We start from the raw sequence: 19,231 nt of genomic DNA on the forward strand, positions 1-19,231 counted from the left end.
GTGACACAACTTTCTTATCAAATTCGTCTACTTTCCTCCATTTTTTCCACTACCCAAACAGAACCAAATGAAGAGCAAAGCAACTAAAAACGTCAGATTTGACTGAACTCCACACAATTAAGACACAAAACACTAGATCAAACCTGAATGAACAAAAATCTCTAATCTCAATGACCAAATCTCAGCACCATTATAAGAAATAAAGATCAAATATTGACCCCAGATTTCCCAAAACAAAGACAACCCATCAACGCAAATGAGCTAAACTTTGACGTAGTGACACAGATTCAGCATCCATTAAAACAAATAAAGATCAAAATTTGATATCAGATTTCCCAGAAACAAAAACAACCCATCATTCCAAATGAGCTAAATTGCAATACCCATCAACGCAAAGAGCAAAATTTTGACGTAGTGACGCTAAAAAGAATCAGAATTTGGCCTCAGATTTCCAAAAACAAGCACAACCCACCAATGCAATTGAGCTAACCTTTGATATAGTAAAGCCAGATTGAGCTCACCTTCAATGGAGAGAGAGAGAGAGAGAGATGGAGTGTAGAGTTAGTGCATCTATGAATTTCGTAAAGAAGAAGATAATAAAAGGCAAGTGAATGAATGAATGAATGAATCAATAAGTGAGTACTAGAGAGAGAAAAAGAGAGAGTTTTTTATATATTTTTAATGATTTTTTGTATCGTTAAAATGCTTTTTCCATAGATACTACGGAAGAAAGAGAGAGAGAAGCTTGAGGTCACAGCTTCACATACACTGACAGGACCACCGACAGTTCAGAGCTTCGACTTTGACACTCCTACGTTTCTTGGCTTGGCTTGAGCTTAGTTTTGGCTTCAATTTGGAAACTTTTTTAATATCCTAATATCATGTATTATTAGAATATTGATTGATAATATCATCGATATTATTATTAATGAATTAAAATTTTAGCTATATTATAGATCTCGAATCCCCCGATACTGTGTTTAGTTGGACTCGGGTTTGTCTTAATTCGTATGTCAGATTTTCTTACATTTTACCTATGGGATTTTTTCAACTAAAAAAACACATTTTTTAGCAAAAGATATTTACTTAGAATCTAGAAAATATATTTTTGTGAAATCGATACTTATATAAGGCGTTAAACAAACAAGATCTAATTATTTGAGTTTAAACGTTGCAACAAAATTATCTTTTTAGGTTATTATTGCCTTGTTGATGGAAGGGAGTTGAGAATTAATACTTTTTGTAAAATGTCTCAAGAAATATCACATCTCTATTTAACACAAAATTGGTGGATGAAATTGCCCCTAATGACAAATGTCTAACCATTAATTCAAAACTCATGCTTTCACTATAAAATCTCGAATGAAGACTGATAATCCGAGAATTATATTGTTTTTATTAGGCTTTTTGGTTGGATTTTAAATACTTTTTAATTCATTTTTGCCTGAATTGATTCTTAATTCTTTACATTTTGTGTTTCAGGCCAAAATAGATATTTTGAGTAAATAATGAGCGAATTGGAGTTTTTGGACCCAAAAGTAAGCAGATCTCGGAATTTGGAAAAGTTTTGAAGTAGATGGAAGCACTATGAAGCTTGTTCTCATAGGAAAGCATTGGAAATTGAAGATTCAAGCAAAGAAACAAGTTGAGGGCAATTCTATAAATTCAGAATTTTTCATAAAGGTTCGTCGCGACGAAGGAAGTTAACAACGGGATTCCAACTTACTTCGTCGCCGCGGTGAAGTCTGCGAATTTCAGATTTCTTCAAAATGCACAGTTTCATTTAAGGAAGATTTTAGGTTTTTAGGGTGACGTATAAAAGAAACACTTTGCCATTTTTGTATGGGGAGGCGTTTTTGCTTTGTTTTAGAGTTTTCTTTGAACATTACTTGGATTTATGTTGAGAAATAGAGAAGATTGGAGATTTTAACCTTGGAGATTCTTCAACTAGGGGAGATATCTTTTCTTTCTCTTTATTTCAATATGCTTACTGTTTTCTTTGCTGTTTATGTTAAATTAGTTATGAACTAACCCTTTTTGGGTTAGGGTTTTGATGAACTTTGGATTTTTATGAATTAATGAATTGATTACTGTTATTTCCATCCTCTATTGCATAGATTGTGTGGTTATTCTGTTTTTATGAAATTTATTTGATGAACGTGATGAGATTGAGAAATGAATCATGTTGAGCTTTTTGGGTAACCATCGTTATAGTATTAAATGTTAGAGATAGATTTAAGAACCAATGATATCAACCTAGGGTTCTATTAGCTTAATGAACTTGATTCTATTATTCTTTAATTTGTTGGGTGCGGAAGTGTAATAGAGAAAAGTAGGAATTCATAGCCTGAGAATGTATGTTTGACAATTTAGAGAATTCAATTTACAATCTGTGCATGTGAGTGTGAAATTAGCATAATCCATTGAATCCATCCATAGAGTCCGAATAAAGTCAAAACCCTAACCGTTTGTTAAATTGATATTATCCTTGCTTTTAATTCTTTCTTTCAATATTCAGTTTTTAATATTTAGAGGTTTTGTTTTTAGTTTAATTTTAATTCTTCCCATTAATCCAAACAATTGCAATTGCTCCAACTTGAGAAACACTTAGGAAAGTTAGTGCTTAACAAATCAATCCTTGTAGGAACGATACTCACTCATCACTTTATTATTTTGTGCAACTAGTACACTTACTATTTATGCATGTTATAGTAAATACGCATCAAATACCCGAATTTGTGATCTTGAGAAACACCTTTTTAATGGATTTCTTGATATATTATTTTTGGAATGAAAATTTTGTTATTTGAAATATAAAATTTTGAGTATTTTGCATATATGTTTAGGAAACATGTTAAATAAATTATTTTTGAAAAGATTTGTTGTTGTTATAATTGATTAAGCTTATATTTAAATGGATATGTTGAAAATGGGTGGTTTAGGTGTAATCTGAGTATGAGTTTCGATCAATCTCAAAGGATTCAAAAGGACATTTGGCTAGAGGTTGAAGACGAGTTTTGACCGAAACCCACATGTCGGACGCATTCAGCCAATTCTACTTTTTGATACTAGGGTGGCTGAAACCCTGTCATTCGATCGATTCAATCATTTGGACAAAACTTGTCTTGGCCAAATTCAATCGAATTTGGCCAAATCTAAGGTATTCGCCCAAAAATCGACTTCATCTTCTCTAGCAAAACCTACGTTTTTTGGTCGAGTCTAGTTAAAACCCCTTGATTGCTCAAGTGGCACAACTTAGAAGCCTAGGTCACCCAAGGAATAGTCGTTTTCGTGTTCACTCAAGAAGCTTATAATTTGTTGCATTTAAGCTTGACTTATGTTAAGAAGAGTCACCAATGAAGGCCATTTCACATTTTCAATGGAAAACTAATATAATGTTCCTACTACCACTCTTAAGACAAGTTGTAGATGTCCCCAATAATTATTACATTTCACATCATCATGTTGTAGTTACGACTAGATCTTTATACTTCTATGCTCCATTAGTTGAACGGCTCAATGTAAAGAGTACCATGAATAACATCCAGGAAAAAAAAAGGACTTCTTTTTACCCATAAGTTCTTAACATCACCCCTAAAAATTAAGCTGGTTTTACAGGTATCCTTGTTTCTGACCAATCACCTCCCCTATCATGTTTTTTATAATCCAAGGAATTTGCTCTCACAGAAAGCTTAAACCACAGTAATTATCAATTTCATATTGTCTTCCACATGGCTCATTCATTATCATTTCAATAATTGAGTTCCCTTTCATAAACTAGTCGCAACTACAAACGGACACACATAAACTCTTTCCTCTTATAAAAACTTTACTTAAACCCCATTTTTTATCCATAAAGAAAAGGAATATATGACTTTTACATTATAAAATTCCAATTTCCCATTGTGTTTCAAAAGGGGGGCCAAATGTTCCCAAAGGAGAACCATTAACAACTGATAGGCAGAAAAGCAATATCTTTCAAACAAAACATATTAAGAAGCCAAAACATGTTTTGAAACACAAGACAAGAAAGTGTGCTGAGGTGGCCTACCAGACTATATATAGTAACTTGCAGACAGAGGAGCGCATTGTACGCAATCACAGGGAACCCAAAGTAGATCACTCCCCGCATCCATGCACTAGAAACGAAACATCCGGTGTCCTATATCAATCAACGCATAATGTAACCTACAACAGTTCACCCATCATCAATCAACAGTATACACAGTCCCACTACAATGCATCCGGTAAGGCAACATATCAATAACATTACCAAAACCAAAACGAGCCATAACATTAATTAATCATCACATTTACTCATGCAATGAACCTGTGAAATGTTAATTGCTAAATGTTATGAGTATCGGGTAATGTTACAGGAACTGCTACACCCCTGTAAATTACCAAAGGATATAGCTAACTTGCTAGGTAACGCTATACCAGCCATTGTATCATGGTACAGGGTTGACTATGAACCCTTGGACCATGATCCAAAGGCAGGTATGGTAGTTACGCCCCTAAAAAAGCCCTTTCATATCAGTGTAATGGCTCTCTTTGCTGCCCAGTAACCCAGTACCGTATCAGTAACCTATTTAGGAATAACATTACAGATTGCAACTCCAAGAGACTCTCAATAACAATACTGGACCAGGATCATAGCATTACCGACAATAATTTTACCCACCGTGATCTTCGGATTGCCACCCTCATTCTAAGTGAAATTCAAGAGCCATAACAAGTAACATTACCCCATTCCCACAGTCTAACCCTACAAAATATACATCACGTAATCCGGTTGAATGCCAGTAACATTACCGGTAACATAGTTATTTTCAAGACAAACTATTAAAAAATAATTAAAATTATCTTACCGGCTCTAATAACAATACCAGGAGTTCGATAACGTTACTGATTCTCTTTATAATTGATTAAAAAGATTCCACGTTACCGGTAATACAGTTATCTTCAGCACAGAATTAAAAAATATATACAAAAAAGAAAAAGTGCATTGCTAAGCACGATAAACGTTACTGGTTAAAAAAATGAACTTTGGTAACCTACCGCCAACACATAGAGAATTTTCAAACTTAGAGGAAAAAGAAAAGAGCATACCAGCCGAAGTCATTTCCAACGACATCGTTTTGCTGCCTTGAGAAGGAAAAGATGCGAAACTTCGGAACAGCTTCATCTTCTGCTTCTGGAAATCACTACTGAGGAGCAACTGTATACTCAAAGCTCCTCTTCACCGGCCACGTCGTCACTTTCCATTTCTAGCCTTACTTCCTCCGAGAATCGTGAATCAGTCGATCGAATACGTCGTCGTTTTCGCGACTCCGCTACCGACCAAGAAGCCACTATCACGTAGTATATCAGCAGAGATCCGCCTTCATGACTGAAAGGCAGCGAGGTCGTTTTGGAGGTGCAAGTGATGGTGGAACTTGGAAGAAGAGAGAAGCGAGTGAGGTGAGAAGTGCAGGTGGAGGTGGAGGTGCGAAATGAAAACTTTTAATTGTTTAGTATTTATCTGATTTGAGTTTAAGGGATAAGATTTTTAAGGCCCCTCAACTTTACTTTAAATTCAATAAGGTGCGTAAAAAAGAAGAGGTGGTATTGTGGGAAAACTAAACTACAATATGAAATTTGAGTTATCCTTCTAATATTTGAGATTATTGGTAAAATACATTTTATTTACACAATTAATTATGTTGTTATATTGAATCAATCACTTGAAATATATTAATTCGCAGTTTAAATTCATGTAAAAATAGTTGTGTTGACAATCATATTTTCATCAACTTTAAAAAGTTGGTCTGATGGTCAAGGGGTTTGTTCGTTTCTTAAGTTTTTTGGTTCAAATCTTAGGGTTACTTATTACAATAATACTTTGTTTACCTAATTCTGTGCCTTTGTAGGTGTCTAATAGATTCGGAATTAGTTGATACGTGTAAACTGGTTCAGAACGTAGGTTATAAAAAAAAAAAAAATCCATCAACTTTGAATAGTGATACATATTCACATATCTAAGCGTGACAAATTTTATACCAAATTCGATTTAGAACTAATTTTAAACTTATAATAGGATTGCTTCGTGTCAACTTAAAACAAACCCAAACGTCGATAGCTAAATAGTCTAATAAGGGGAAATTTACATCTATACCCTTGAATCCTCCCCTTTAGGCTCCCTTTCGGGGGCAATGTCATATTTCAACTAATAGTTAAAAATTTAGGAGCTTTTGTGATGGCTTTTAAAACTATAAGGACTGCTTTAGAGTCTTACAAACATTAGAGATTTAAGTGAAATTATCTGAAAATTTAATTAGGAGGTTCGTTGAAACTTGCCACGTAGTGGTCCCGGTTACTTTACGTATCAGAGAAAACAAAGTGCTTCGATTGGCGAGGGATGTCTGTCTAAAGTGGGCCCATGTCGAACTTTTGAAATTACAGTAAAGGGTCTGTAGCACTTACTAATGACCAACATACCATTATATTGATAGAAAATTTTTTTATTTGAAGTGCTTATTAAAATTAAACTCATGATGAATATTCCATTAAAAAAATTAAAATATATTTTGAATATTTGACTGTTTTTTGGTGGTTTTTTTTCTAAAAGAATGGAATACTCTAAAAATATTTATAGGTGTTTTTTTGAAATATTTAAATGACCATTTATGGAAACAACAAAACATGTTACCAAAGATAACTTATCAAAGGGAAGTAAACGATTATTAGTCACTAATATGATCACTTAGTCTTAACAAAAATGAAATTTTACTGAGTAATGAAGTAAGAAATTTCGATCGATGATAAAACCCTCTATTTGAAAAAAATATGCTACGTCTCTTAAATAGATAATCAAATAAATAATTTGAATGATACGCTTGTTAACAAAGGTGAACAAAAAAAATGAGATTAGAAAAGTATAAATATTAGATTTATGAACGATGTACACAGATAGACAAACATATATATTACATTATCAATAATTTTATTAATGGTAAATCGAATAATAAAATAAGAATCAAATTTAGATTTTTATAAATTTTGTGACATGTATTTATTTATTTTTCTATCCTCAAGATTATTTTCTTTATAATATATTTTATATTAATCAATTTTCGTAGTAATAAAGTTCAGATAAAGAAAAAATCCGATAAAAAGATGGAGGGTAAATTGGAATTGTGGGTTTTGGTCCAAATAAAAGTGAAAGATACCCATGTGATGTGGCCGAATGTCAAACAAGAGCCGCCCATTTATGGCCCGAGACGGCCCACTGCGCCCGCCCAAGTCAAGACAACGAATAATCTAGAACAGGTGATTGCAATAATGGCACCAGAAGATATTGTGTTTATGGAAAAGGCCATAACATAATAGGGTTGAAGGCATGGTTGTCAAATCAAAACTTATTTTTTTAATCATATATCGCATATCAATCATATCGTATCATAAAATATATATTTTTAAAAAAAATTAATAAAATAATTAAAATTTTCTAAAAATTAATATCATCCCTAATTAATTAAAAATTTTATGGTGTTTATTAGCTTTAAATTATGGTATTACATAATTAAATTAAGAATTTTTATTTTCTCATAACCATTCATATTATTTTTAAGATCTATGTCAATATCTATATCTCCACTTATATTATTATATCATGTAAAATGGGTAATACTATTCCTCTTTATTTCTCCATACAAAATGGGTAAATTTGATAGGTTTTTAGTGAATCGGGTTGGGTGACCTGGTTTCGACCCGAAATTTTTTTCGGGCCTTCAACCCAAATTAATAAAGTCGTATCGATATTTTTAAGGATACGAACAAATACGTATCGTATCGTAAGATACATATCAACGTATTGAAGGTTTATGATACGCTCTCTTGATACGTTCCATTGGCATCCTGTATCGAATCGTATCGTAGATACATATCGGTATCGTAGGATTCTAACAACCATGACTAAAAGTGCTTTTCTTAAAGTGTTTTTACTTGAAAATATCTTTACCAAATTTGAAAATAGATAGAAATTCATTTAAATTTACCTTATTTTTTTTTTATTTTTGGGTGATCAGGTGTTCGGCCAAATTATACCTTAATTAATCTTTGAATATTTTAACACCTTACAAGCCTAATAGACAGGTAAATCACAAATATAATAAGTAGTATATTATTTAATCGTGCGACTCGAATACAAGATTTCTGGATAACCTGAGTCTACCATCCGACCACAAGTCAAGTGGTTAATTTATCAGAATTTATCGCTATAAGTCCTTGCTATTTTTGCAAACCAGACTATTTAAATTTACCAAACCTCACAGTAAAAAAAAAATGAGAATTTTCATCTTTAAAAGGTTTATTACCATAATAAAATTGATTTAAATATATCGAATATCGACAATATTTTAATTTATATACAATATGTTAATAGTTGTAAAATACTAAATGTTTATAAAAATATTTTATTGAAAATATTATCAAAAATTTTAGATTTTTTTTTTTTTTAAAGTATCTTTATACCAATCCTATTTTATTTCACAAGATTTGGGTATTATTTCTCGTTTTTAAGAGATCGGAAGGTTCGATGAGACTCCAATTCCGAACTGTTCACAATGCAAGATCAAGGATTTTTGGATTATCAATAAAAAAATGTTTCAAACATTAAAAACAAAAACTACAAAATAAGTAATTAAAAAAAAAAAAAAAAAAACATTTTTCACTACTTGAAATTACTTCCAATGTACAATAAATATTAAATACGTAACACAAGAAACAAATATTGGCAACTTCTCAATTAGTCAACAATCTTTTCAAACTTGCAATTACTACCCACAAAAAAAAAAAAAAAAAACTAGAACGATAGGATTTGGAGAATAATATTGATAGTTGAATAGGGAGTATTATGAGTAAAATTTAAAAATTACAAAAAAAAAAACCCATAGGTTTGCTAATTTACTAAACACTCCAATATATAAATTTTTATAAAATGACAAAAACACCCCCACCCACCTACGTGCCAGATTTCGGCCACCACCGCTGGAATCTGGCTGAAAAATGGCTACGATGCAGACATATCGAATTGTGGATAGAGCATCGATATGACATTTTCGCGCCAGATCCACCACGAATCTAACTGAAAAGCTAGATCTAAAGACCAAATCTAACCGTCAACGGCCGCAAAAGTCCAGATCTAGCCATCACGACAGCCAAAGATATGACCGTCAACAACGACCATTTCTTTCGCCGTTGTTGACTGTGGATCTGACCCAAAATACCAAATCGGTGAATTATCAACCAATTCCGTTCGTTTGTAAGCCGTTGTGACAGATTCCGCTACCACCGATGAGGATTGCTGGAATCTGACTGTATGGGTGGATGGAGCATTTTTTATAATTTTTAAACTTTTTTTTTGGGCATTTAATGAATTAATAAACTTAAAGGGTCTAAAAGTAATTAAAAAAATATCCTATATTTCTCAAATAATAAACCAACAAGTATTTGTGAATAAGATTGAAAATATGGATAAAAATATAGCCCAACGGGCCCTTATTTTTGCTTTCACATTGACCAGCACACACTTCAGTGCAAATATTACTAAGAAACCTCAATATTCTTGTTCATCAAATGTAAGAACATCAAGTTACAAAAGAATACAATAGAAATGGCTATTTTCAAGACTACTAACAAAAATTAAATCTCTGCAATGCTATATACACTAATAAATATTGAAATGTTGGATCAAACAAGCAACGAAAAAGTTTAAAAGAATTCTCTACTTGACCATATTTTTCACCTACAAATTAAATTTGCAGCGACGATAATTACTTCTGTATTGGTTATTACTTATTGGACCATTGGAATTCTATTTCCAGATTCCGGGATGGGCCGCTCTTTGCTTTCCGGCAATAGTGTGTTTTCGCCGGCAACGGCTCCGACATCACTACTCGGTCGATTTGGATGGTTACTTTACCAAAAGAACTCTGTTGTCAAATCAAAAGTAAGGTAGATTTATGTCAAATATGAATAGAATGTGGAGAACTGAATTTTCAGTTTTTTTTTTTTCCCGTTCAATTACCTTTCCATTTTACTCTTGTTCTTGCAGAGATGTGAAGTTTCTGGCCTTTCGGAGGACTCTCAAAGGACCATGCAAAGCTCTCATCCCACTCAGGATTAGGACCAGTTGACACAATCTGGCAAGTTCATGAAACAGCAGATCATAAAGATAGGACCCAAAATGAAGAGCAATAAGATGTAACGTGTGTTCAAATGATTTTTAACGTGACAACCACTTGACCGCCATAAAGTCTTGTTCATTTGGTTCAGTATGCAACTGGGGTGGTAGTCTGAAAGTGAAAGTGTATTTTTGGATATTTTGAGCATGTAATGGAAACTAATAATAACTTACCTTGGTTTGCCTAGGTGGGTATTGCCAAGTAAGCTTGCAGAATACGCTGGGGTTCCGACTGACGCTTCTATTGTTGCCACGCTTGATTATAACACTAATGTTCCTGCAAACACTGAAAGCAGAAATTCGGCCTTCTCCTGGAATCTAGGTGGACCAGACTGGATTAAGTATTGAAGCAGGGGATTGCATCAGCAGCAGCAACTGATTGAGCTTTTGAAACTTCAGCGGGGCATGCTGACCAAGCTTGTCTGAGAAGAAAAGTGCATCCAAGGCAGCTTCTTGAGTTGCCTCTGAACCAGTCTTGAGTGCGGTAACCAATGGGTATACTCAATGTCGCCGGTTCAGTGGCTCTCAGACGTGGAAAGTTGCTGAATAAAGAATTTAGAGCTTTTGATACTCCTCATTCACAGTTCCGGTTGCCCATAATTCCTTTTCAATAGCACTGTATTGTACGATAAAAATAAGTATAAAAAAATTTTCAAAAGAGGAACTTCTAAAACTTATGACAGTGAAGACATGACACATGCTGAAATGACAATGAACCAAAATGGCTGGTAAAATAAATTGAAAACCAGGGGTCGGTATCTGTAGACTCTTAGATTTAAAGATCGTACGGTTATAGCTCTGACTGTTTCACTGGAAGCATATTCCTGAATGGTATGATTCGAAAAGAGAAGCTTTACGAACATTGCAGCCTGAACAGATGTATCTGGATCACTTGAACCGATCAAATCCAATACAACCTGAACACCTCCAGCCTCTGCCACTGCTCTCTTATTGGATCGGCTGTACATGACAAGGTTTTGGCAAAGCACATATAGCCACCACTTTCATTTCTTCTGTAGGTTGCTCTTCAAGAACGTTACTAGTGCACGGCAAGCTGAACTGCATCAGCACTTCGAGCAAGGCTCTCGTTGAAATAGATCACCAAGCCAGGTCGCCAATAACCTTGCTTGCTGAGCTTGAGTTTGTGGATCCAAGAGGTATTGGTAGTGGTAAATTGCAGATTTTGTAGCTTTTGATTCTCTGATCTTCACATTGTTAAGTAATACTCCAGCAGCCTTGCAGATGTTTCCTCACACTGATGAGATCGGGAAGTTCTAGCAAAGCTTCTATGGCACCACTTTCAGCCATTGCTTCGCACTGGTTCCATCATCACTTTCCACACTAGAAGAGCATTCATGAACCGCACAACTGTGCCCTCTGACCAGAACGAGCAGCCTTACCAACACGCAATAGGCACTCCAAGTATATTCAGAACTAAATTGCAAATACTGGATAAAACAGAGCAGCAGATTCCCACAAGGCTTGAGGAAGTGATGGATCACTTGCAATATATTTTGGACAGCTCATTGACACCACCCCTTTTGCAATTTCATTCGGCCATGTTATGCAATACTTACAAGAGCCTTTACCGCTCTCTGCTGCAAAATGTGTATGCCAGACCCAAGAACCCGAATGAGAGGACCAATTACTTGCTGTGTTACTGGATCCTTCTGAGAGTTTTCTTCCAAGTAGATGTGACAGAAGCTCAGCAGCCAACTGCTGCACTGCTGGCTGGAGAATCAAGCAAGGGATAGACTCATACTTGGTGAGAGGTCAGTGAATAATCAGCCCGACCTGCGGATGTTCCAGAATATTAACAAAACCTGCAATGCACTATGCTGTCATCAGGCCCAAATTCGGTCTAGTAAGCAACAAGAAAAGAGGCTCAACCACTTTTGCAGCAGATGGTCCCTTAGCAATGCCTGCATTATTGGTTATTCGGAGCAATTCGGAAAATGCAGCGCAGAGGAAATCTGGAGCTTCGTGAAGGATATCAAGTACACTTTCATTACACCAGCTTTCACCATTTCCATTTACACACAGGTCTATCCTTCCCTAGCTTCACAAGAGCTCTAGAAATGGCCTCATGAGCATGTAGTTTTTACCATAGAAAGGCCAACAGAGGAATAACAGCTCCATGTGCAGCAACTAATTCTGCGATTTGCTCATCGTCCCACAAGTTTATCTAGTGCACGGACAACTGAATGCTGAGCAGACTGAACTCATTTACAAGAAGAGAGACAAGAGGCTCAACACATCGTGCTGCACCAATGTTGACCTAATTCTGTATTTCCAAAAAGAACACCACATAGCTCAGCAGCATCCCCCTTCACTCCATTGAACAATTAGATGAAAGGATCCGGCAAAGAACATCAACTGCATTCATTTCAACATCTGCAACTGCAAGGGCCCTTGATGGGTTTTCACTCAGTAACCTGACCAATGCAGCAATAGCAGCATGCTGCTCTTTCTCCAAACCAGTATTAAGAATCTCGACCAGGTTGAACAGCTTGCCGTGCAGTTTCTGCATTCCTGATATGGTCAGCAGAAAATAGACTTTCCAATGCTTTGGCAGCACTATATCTTGCAGCTCTTCCACCCAAACGTAAAACAGCCACAAGTTGACTGATGCACCAAATGCAGATTCATGTCTCCTAATTTCACACTGCTGAATAGGAGCCCTAACAGATCCGTAGCAGCTTCCTCGGTTGCATCTTGAGGGCCAAGTGAAAGATACTTTGTAAGTGCTTCCAGAGCCCCAGATTCTACCATTACAATCTATTTGATGGACAATCTTTAGCAAGTTGAGTAGAAGGCCAAGTGCCAGAAAAGTGCTCCAGGACGATCTGGAATTGGTTTGAGTAGATCAACAAGGCAGGTATTGCTTTCGAGAAGTAGCACCAACCCTAATATCTTCAACTCTAAACAGCCTCTCAAGAGCAACTTGATCTGGATTTGCACCAAAGCAAACTCCTCTGACAATTCCAGAAGGTCTTGTATATCAGCACATCGGCACAGCCAAGTAGGCAATAAGCCCACCTGCTGGCCCAGAATTTGCAACAGATAGAAGAGTTCCCCTGCTACCATTACAGACTAGGCTGCAAATTGCTTGTGCAGCAAATATTGTTTGCAAATTCCTCCGACTTCACAAATTTGCAAGTGCTGGAATAGCTTTCATGGTTGGCGTTTGCTCGTTGATATCTCTATCTTGAACAAAATGGCGAGCAGTAAAGCACAAATCCAAATGCTGCTATCTCTTTATAATCAATCTGCATACATCCACCAAAAAGAGGACACCCTGATTTTAGTCACAATAAGCGGTCACATAATTCTCACCATAGCATTAACATGATAATGCCAACAGTGCATTCATGCAAATCTTTTTTCTTCCAACTGAGCGTGCTTTAAATAATTAGTATGCAAGAAGAAATGGGGTACCTGACTATACTGTGAAAACAAATGTGAGACTCTGTCAGTAAGAACTTCCACTGCTACCGGCTCGCCTCCATTATCGTTTTTTTTGCTTTTTCGTCATGGCAAGCAATAACAGATAGCACCAAATTGCTAAGTTTGCACCATATAACTGCTGTGCCTGTCCCAGATTCCTCATTCCTGGCTTCCTCTGAAGTATTCCTGCAGATCTGATGGCGTCTTCTTCATCAATACCCTCACCTCTTGAACCTCAACAATGCTGAGCTTGCAACGATGATTGAATAAGATGAAGACATAATTTTGATTGATTAAGATCCTCCACCTTCTCTGGTATTAACTTTTGCCGCACATATAAGAAGTGCAGCTCCCCCATTTTGACCTTTGAGTTTGTGGAACTGATCACTCTTTTAGTAATTGACGAGATACACCCAGAGGCATCGATAACTTTTTCTCCTAAACTACAGGTTGATCTCGGCAAAGTCGTGACAATATTTCAATGCTTTATCCTGCAACAAGGGTGTTGCATCAGCAATGGAAGAAACTATTGGAGTAATGCTTTTCGGGAACTCAGCTAAAACTGCCCAGGCAGGTTTCACATCCCACTAGCACCTGCTGACCTGACAGAATAGCAAGTGCATCAAGAGCCTCTGATGTGGTAACAGATCCACCATTAGCAGATTCAAGAAAAGAGACCAACGCAAGAACAGTTCCAGCACGATTTACACAATCAGTTATGGTGGAATCAATTTGCGCGAATGTAGCAGACGGGAAATTGCAGCAGCTGCATGTGTTTTTCCAGAAACAGTGCCTTCACGAAACCCTGGTAGCAGGCAAAATGATTTCCTCAGCTACAGCTTTCTCCTGAAACTTCATTATCTAAATAAATTTGCCAGAGCACATGTTGCCTGCTCTGCAACTTCCAGACTGAAGAATTAGAAAGCACAACAAGGGGAGACAATGTATCTCGAGCAATACCAGCTACTTCCCGGTTCTCCTTGACTGAAAGAAAAATTGCAGAAAGGCAATGAGCAGCCTCTGCTAGACACTTTCAGACTCAAAGCTTAGTAGCTTCATGACAGAATAAGAGTTCTCACAGCAATGCTACTTTCACACGCATCCTTCCGAGTTTCAAAATCCAGCAAGAGCTGAAGCTGACTTAGCCTGAGTCTCTTCTTTAGTAGAGCTCAGTATTTAAATCATTTGTCAACTGCATCATTTGAAGCACTGCCTTCACGCAATATATCATTGAAGGGAACCACAGACAACATACTTCTAAAGCATCTAAAACATAACTTTGGATTCCGGTTGATCACTTGTTAATAATGCAGTGAGCTGGCTGATAGTTGCTGTATCAGATTTATGGATTAGGTGGTTTAAAGTCTTTGCAGCGATTTCTTTCCCATTGGAACTCCCATTTTTCAGTAGCCATAACAATGCAGGAACAGCATCAGCACTTTCAACACAAGCACGTATATCTTCACTGTGATTGCATAGATTCCTAAGAATGGTTGCAGAGTCTTCCTTGGCTTTTGCAGAACCTGACTCCAGAATTTGACAAGTGGAGGTATGCCACCAGCACAGTAATGGCCCATTTACTTTCTTCATCATTCTCGTTAGATAAGAGCAAAGCGTGCAACTGAACATTCTTGCTGCTGTTCTGATGAAGTCCGAGAAGGGATATCAACAGCTGAATCCCTTCACGGCCTTGGAGAGCACGCCATAGACTACCTTCATTATTGCAAAGTTTGAGAAGAGCTTTTTACAGCTCATCCTAGCTTCATTGGTTGCCATTGTGATCAAACCAACAAGTAACCGTTTTTGCTTCAGTTTGTAAGTTTAACTGAGAGTAAGGCATTCCCATACAAACTGGCTAGAGCTTCTATGTGCGCTCCTGTACAAGAAATGGTAATTTCGCTTGAACTGGTTGACCAAGTCTGCTCAACAATTGAAGGATCTGATGCTTTAGTCGATTCAGCCATGCTGTCATATATCATAAGAGCTGAAGCCAAAGCCCCTAATGTGTCCTCAACCTGGCAGGTGAAGAGCATGTTCAGGCTTTGGCCAAGACTTGAGATGACATTCGACAAGCCACCAGAAATGTTTGCCAGAGCACACATTGCATTCTCCTGCAAGGCTTGGGCATGTTCACCTTGCATGAATTCTTTAGAAGGAGCTATTGTAGCATTTATTAGAGCAGGAATACCATTTGAACCAGCTATTTCACGCCTCGCCTCTTTACACTTGGCAGAGAGAGACTTAAGAGCGCCTGCAGCTTCTGCTCTAACAGGGGGTTCATTACCAGGTCCTAACAGCTTGAGGAGCTGTTTTGTAGCCTCTGCAGCTAAGACCCTGGAGCAAACAGATTCATCCTCCATCATCATACATGCAAGAAGAAAGCAAACGTGAGCTTGAGTGCCTGGCTGTCCTGAGGTGAGTAACTTAACAAGTATATCCACTCCGCCGCTTGTATGTTGCAGCCCAAAATCCCTCATGCTGCTAGAGAGATTCTTTAATGCTCCTGTTAGTAAGCTATCAACCACATTTCCAGTCTTGAGCCCCTTTTTAAGCTGCTCCCATAACACCGGCACTACCTCCTTCAGTTGAAAAAATTTTGGATCCAATGATCCTTTGCCCCACCCTGAGAAACAGCATAAATTGTCTTTGCTGCAGCAATTTGACCTTCTGCTGAGCTGGATTTGAGAGACCAAGCAATGGAGGAATGCATCCCCCAAGTAAGACTTTTACCCTCAATTCATTCTCCTTACAGAGAGAGCCTAAGACATTGCAGCCTGTATCTTCACTCGAGTGATCCTGATCGAAGAAGGATACAATACTGGAACTGCTTGAGAGTGAGATCCGACAGCACTAAAAGCATTCTCACGTGTATCAATGAGTTCTAGCAACTGCTTCAAGTTATATTCCTTCTCTTGTACGCCGAAGAACTCTGCCGCAACTGCTCAATGCATTGTGCAACACTCGCTAATGTTCCATCCGGATCCTCCATGCTGCTACTGCGATCTCTGCAAGGATTAAGAATGCAAGAACTTCAGTTAAAATTACATCTGCAAACCACTGCAAGCTACCCTCATTATGACCTCATTTTCGGAGAAGGAAATACAAATAAGAGTATTGGATCAAGCCATGAAAACCAGTGTTGATCCCTAAAGACAAGAAAGTAGATGACCACGAGTAATAACGGATAAATAATTTTAAGTGACAAAAAAAGCAATGGAAAGAGGCCACAACATATTGGTGACATTGACATATACAGATATGATATATCATTTATAACTCAGCATAGCCATAATCAGGTGATAACATTATAGAAGAATTGCTGCTCACTCCAATTAGCTCCTATCATGTATAGAGCTTCTAGAAACACCATCTCTGGGATAGATACACATAAAATCTACCCACAGTGTGAAGATAATTTTCTCAAAACAAAGGCACCTAAGGGTTATTGTCAATCCTACCGCAAGCAAAATGTTTTCCCAAAGTACATTTTCTTCTCTTTTCTTTTTAGCAAGGAAACTATATGTACCCACTACAGAAATTACAAACACTGCTTAGTTGTTACAGGTCATGAACATAATACTTATCCCACCAGGATAATTCTGCATGATAAAAAAAAATAAAAAATGAAAAGAGAAGAGAAGAGAGAGACTGACCTCAGACTCATCTTTATAACTGAATGTGGAGTTGGGGCTCTGAATCTTAAGTCTGGCATCTACATTTTTATCCTGCAATTATGAGTGCAACAGAACACCAAAAAGAAAAGGGAGTCACATAATTGATCATAGCTGAACACAAATTCAAATTATGTAAAATATTAAGTTTCAAGCCACCCATTCCAATATTTTCTTCATCTGAATTAGGCATGAAGTAAAGTAACATAATGATTTGACGGAGCAGGTTAACTAGCACAACACAGTGACGTAAAACAAATATTTGAAATTTCAATTCCTTCTAATTTGGTCAAACATGATACATTCCCCACAATAAGGCTGACAAAACTTAACTTTGAGACAGAAAGAAAACAGGTAAGTTAATGCAAAAAAAAAAAACCCAAGTCGTCGAAAAGACTTCTGTGAAGTTTATCCATTTGTTTAGAAGATCATCTGACGAAAGCTCAGAAAACAAAAGGGTATCAGATTAGTTTTTTACTCCTAGTTTGATGTTTTTACTTTGTTAAACCCGACACCATCAACAACTTCTATTTAAAATTGTCAGTCAAAAAAATGTAAGTGAATTATATACCCAAATTAGAACGTTGCCAAAATTGTAGTATAAAACACACAACTGAATTAACCAGCAAGAACAAGAATTCCAACTACCACCGATGCAAAATGAGATCTATAACATGCCGCAGTTAGTTGTTCCACATGAAGTTCACATGTGGCATGTGAATTCCAATATATCACCACTAAGCCACTTACAACGAGACAAACTGACAAACTATCAAGATTCTAATTGCAATAAGCATTAAGCAAAGAGTACCGCATCATTGGCAGCATGGCCATTGCCATTGCTGCCAGTGAACCTCCAAGCTAGTGTGGTCGCCAGCTTTACTTTACTTCAGATACCCAGATAGAAATTCAATCCAAACAACACCCCTCCCCAGATCCAAGTTCAAGCACAAACGCGGGGCGGTCAAACATCACCCTCCTGTGAAACACAGTACATAAGCCGAACTGAAGATCCCAACATCAAGCAAAAGTAGATCAATGATATAAACCCACTTCAAACATGAAAAACCAAATTCGATTCATAGAATAATTGCAAATTGATCATAACCAAAGCAGTAATCTCAATTAACTAAAACTCACTACATGTAATCAATCATCCGCTGCCTTAAGCACATCCATTAGCAACAAAATCTAACACTTACAACTCAACAGAACGTGACACAACTTTCTTATCAATTCGTCTACTTTCCTCCATTTTTTCCACTACCAAACAGAACCAAATGAAGAGCAAAGCACTAAAAACGTCAGATTTGACTGAACTCCACACAATTAAGACACAAACACTAGATCAAACCTGAATGAACAAAAATCTCTAATCTCAATGACCAAATCTCAGCCCACATTATAGAAATAAAGATCAAATATTGACCCCAGATTTCCCAAAACAAAGACAACCCATCACGCAAATGAGCTAACTTTGACGTAGTGACACAGATTCGCATCCATTAAAACAATAAGATCAAAATTTGATATCAGATTTCCCAGAAACAAAAACACCCATCATTCCAAATGAGCTAAATTGCAATACCCATCACAGCAAAGCAAAATTTTGACGTAGTGACGCTAAAAGAATCAGAATTTGGCCTCAGATTTCCAAAAACAAGCACACCCACCAATGCAATTGAGCTAACCTTTGTATAGTAAGCCAGATTGAGCTCACCTTCAATGGAGAGAGAGAGAGAGAGATGGAGTGTAGAGTTAGTGCATCTATGAATTTCGTAAGAAGAAGATAATAAAGGCAAGTGAATGAATGAATGAATGAATCAATAAGTAGTACTAGAGAGAGAAAAGAGAGAGTTTTTTATATATTTTTAATGATTTTTTGTAT

General features: G+C 36.7%; 1 pseudogene; it reads right to left on the minus strand.

The window, feature by feature from the left end:
• Positions 1 to 9,833: 9,833 nt before the first annotated feature.
• Positions 9,834 to 17,356, minus strand: LOC116122666 (annotated as a pseudogene).
• Positions 17,357 to 19,231: the final 1,875 nt, after the last annotated feature.

This window comes from Pistacia vera, unplaced genomic scaffold (genome assembly GCF_008641045.1).
Source record: "Pistacia vera cultivar Batoury unplaced genomic scaffold, PisVer_v2 Contig136, whole genome shotgun sequence".
NCBI classification, from domain to species: domain Eukaryota; kingdom Viridiplantae; phylum Streptophyta; class Magnoliopsida; order Sapindales; family Anacardiaceae; genus Pistacia; species Pistacia vera.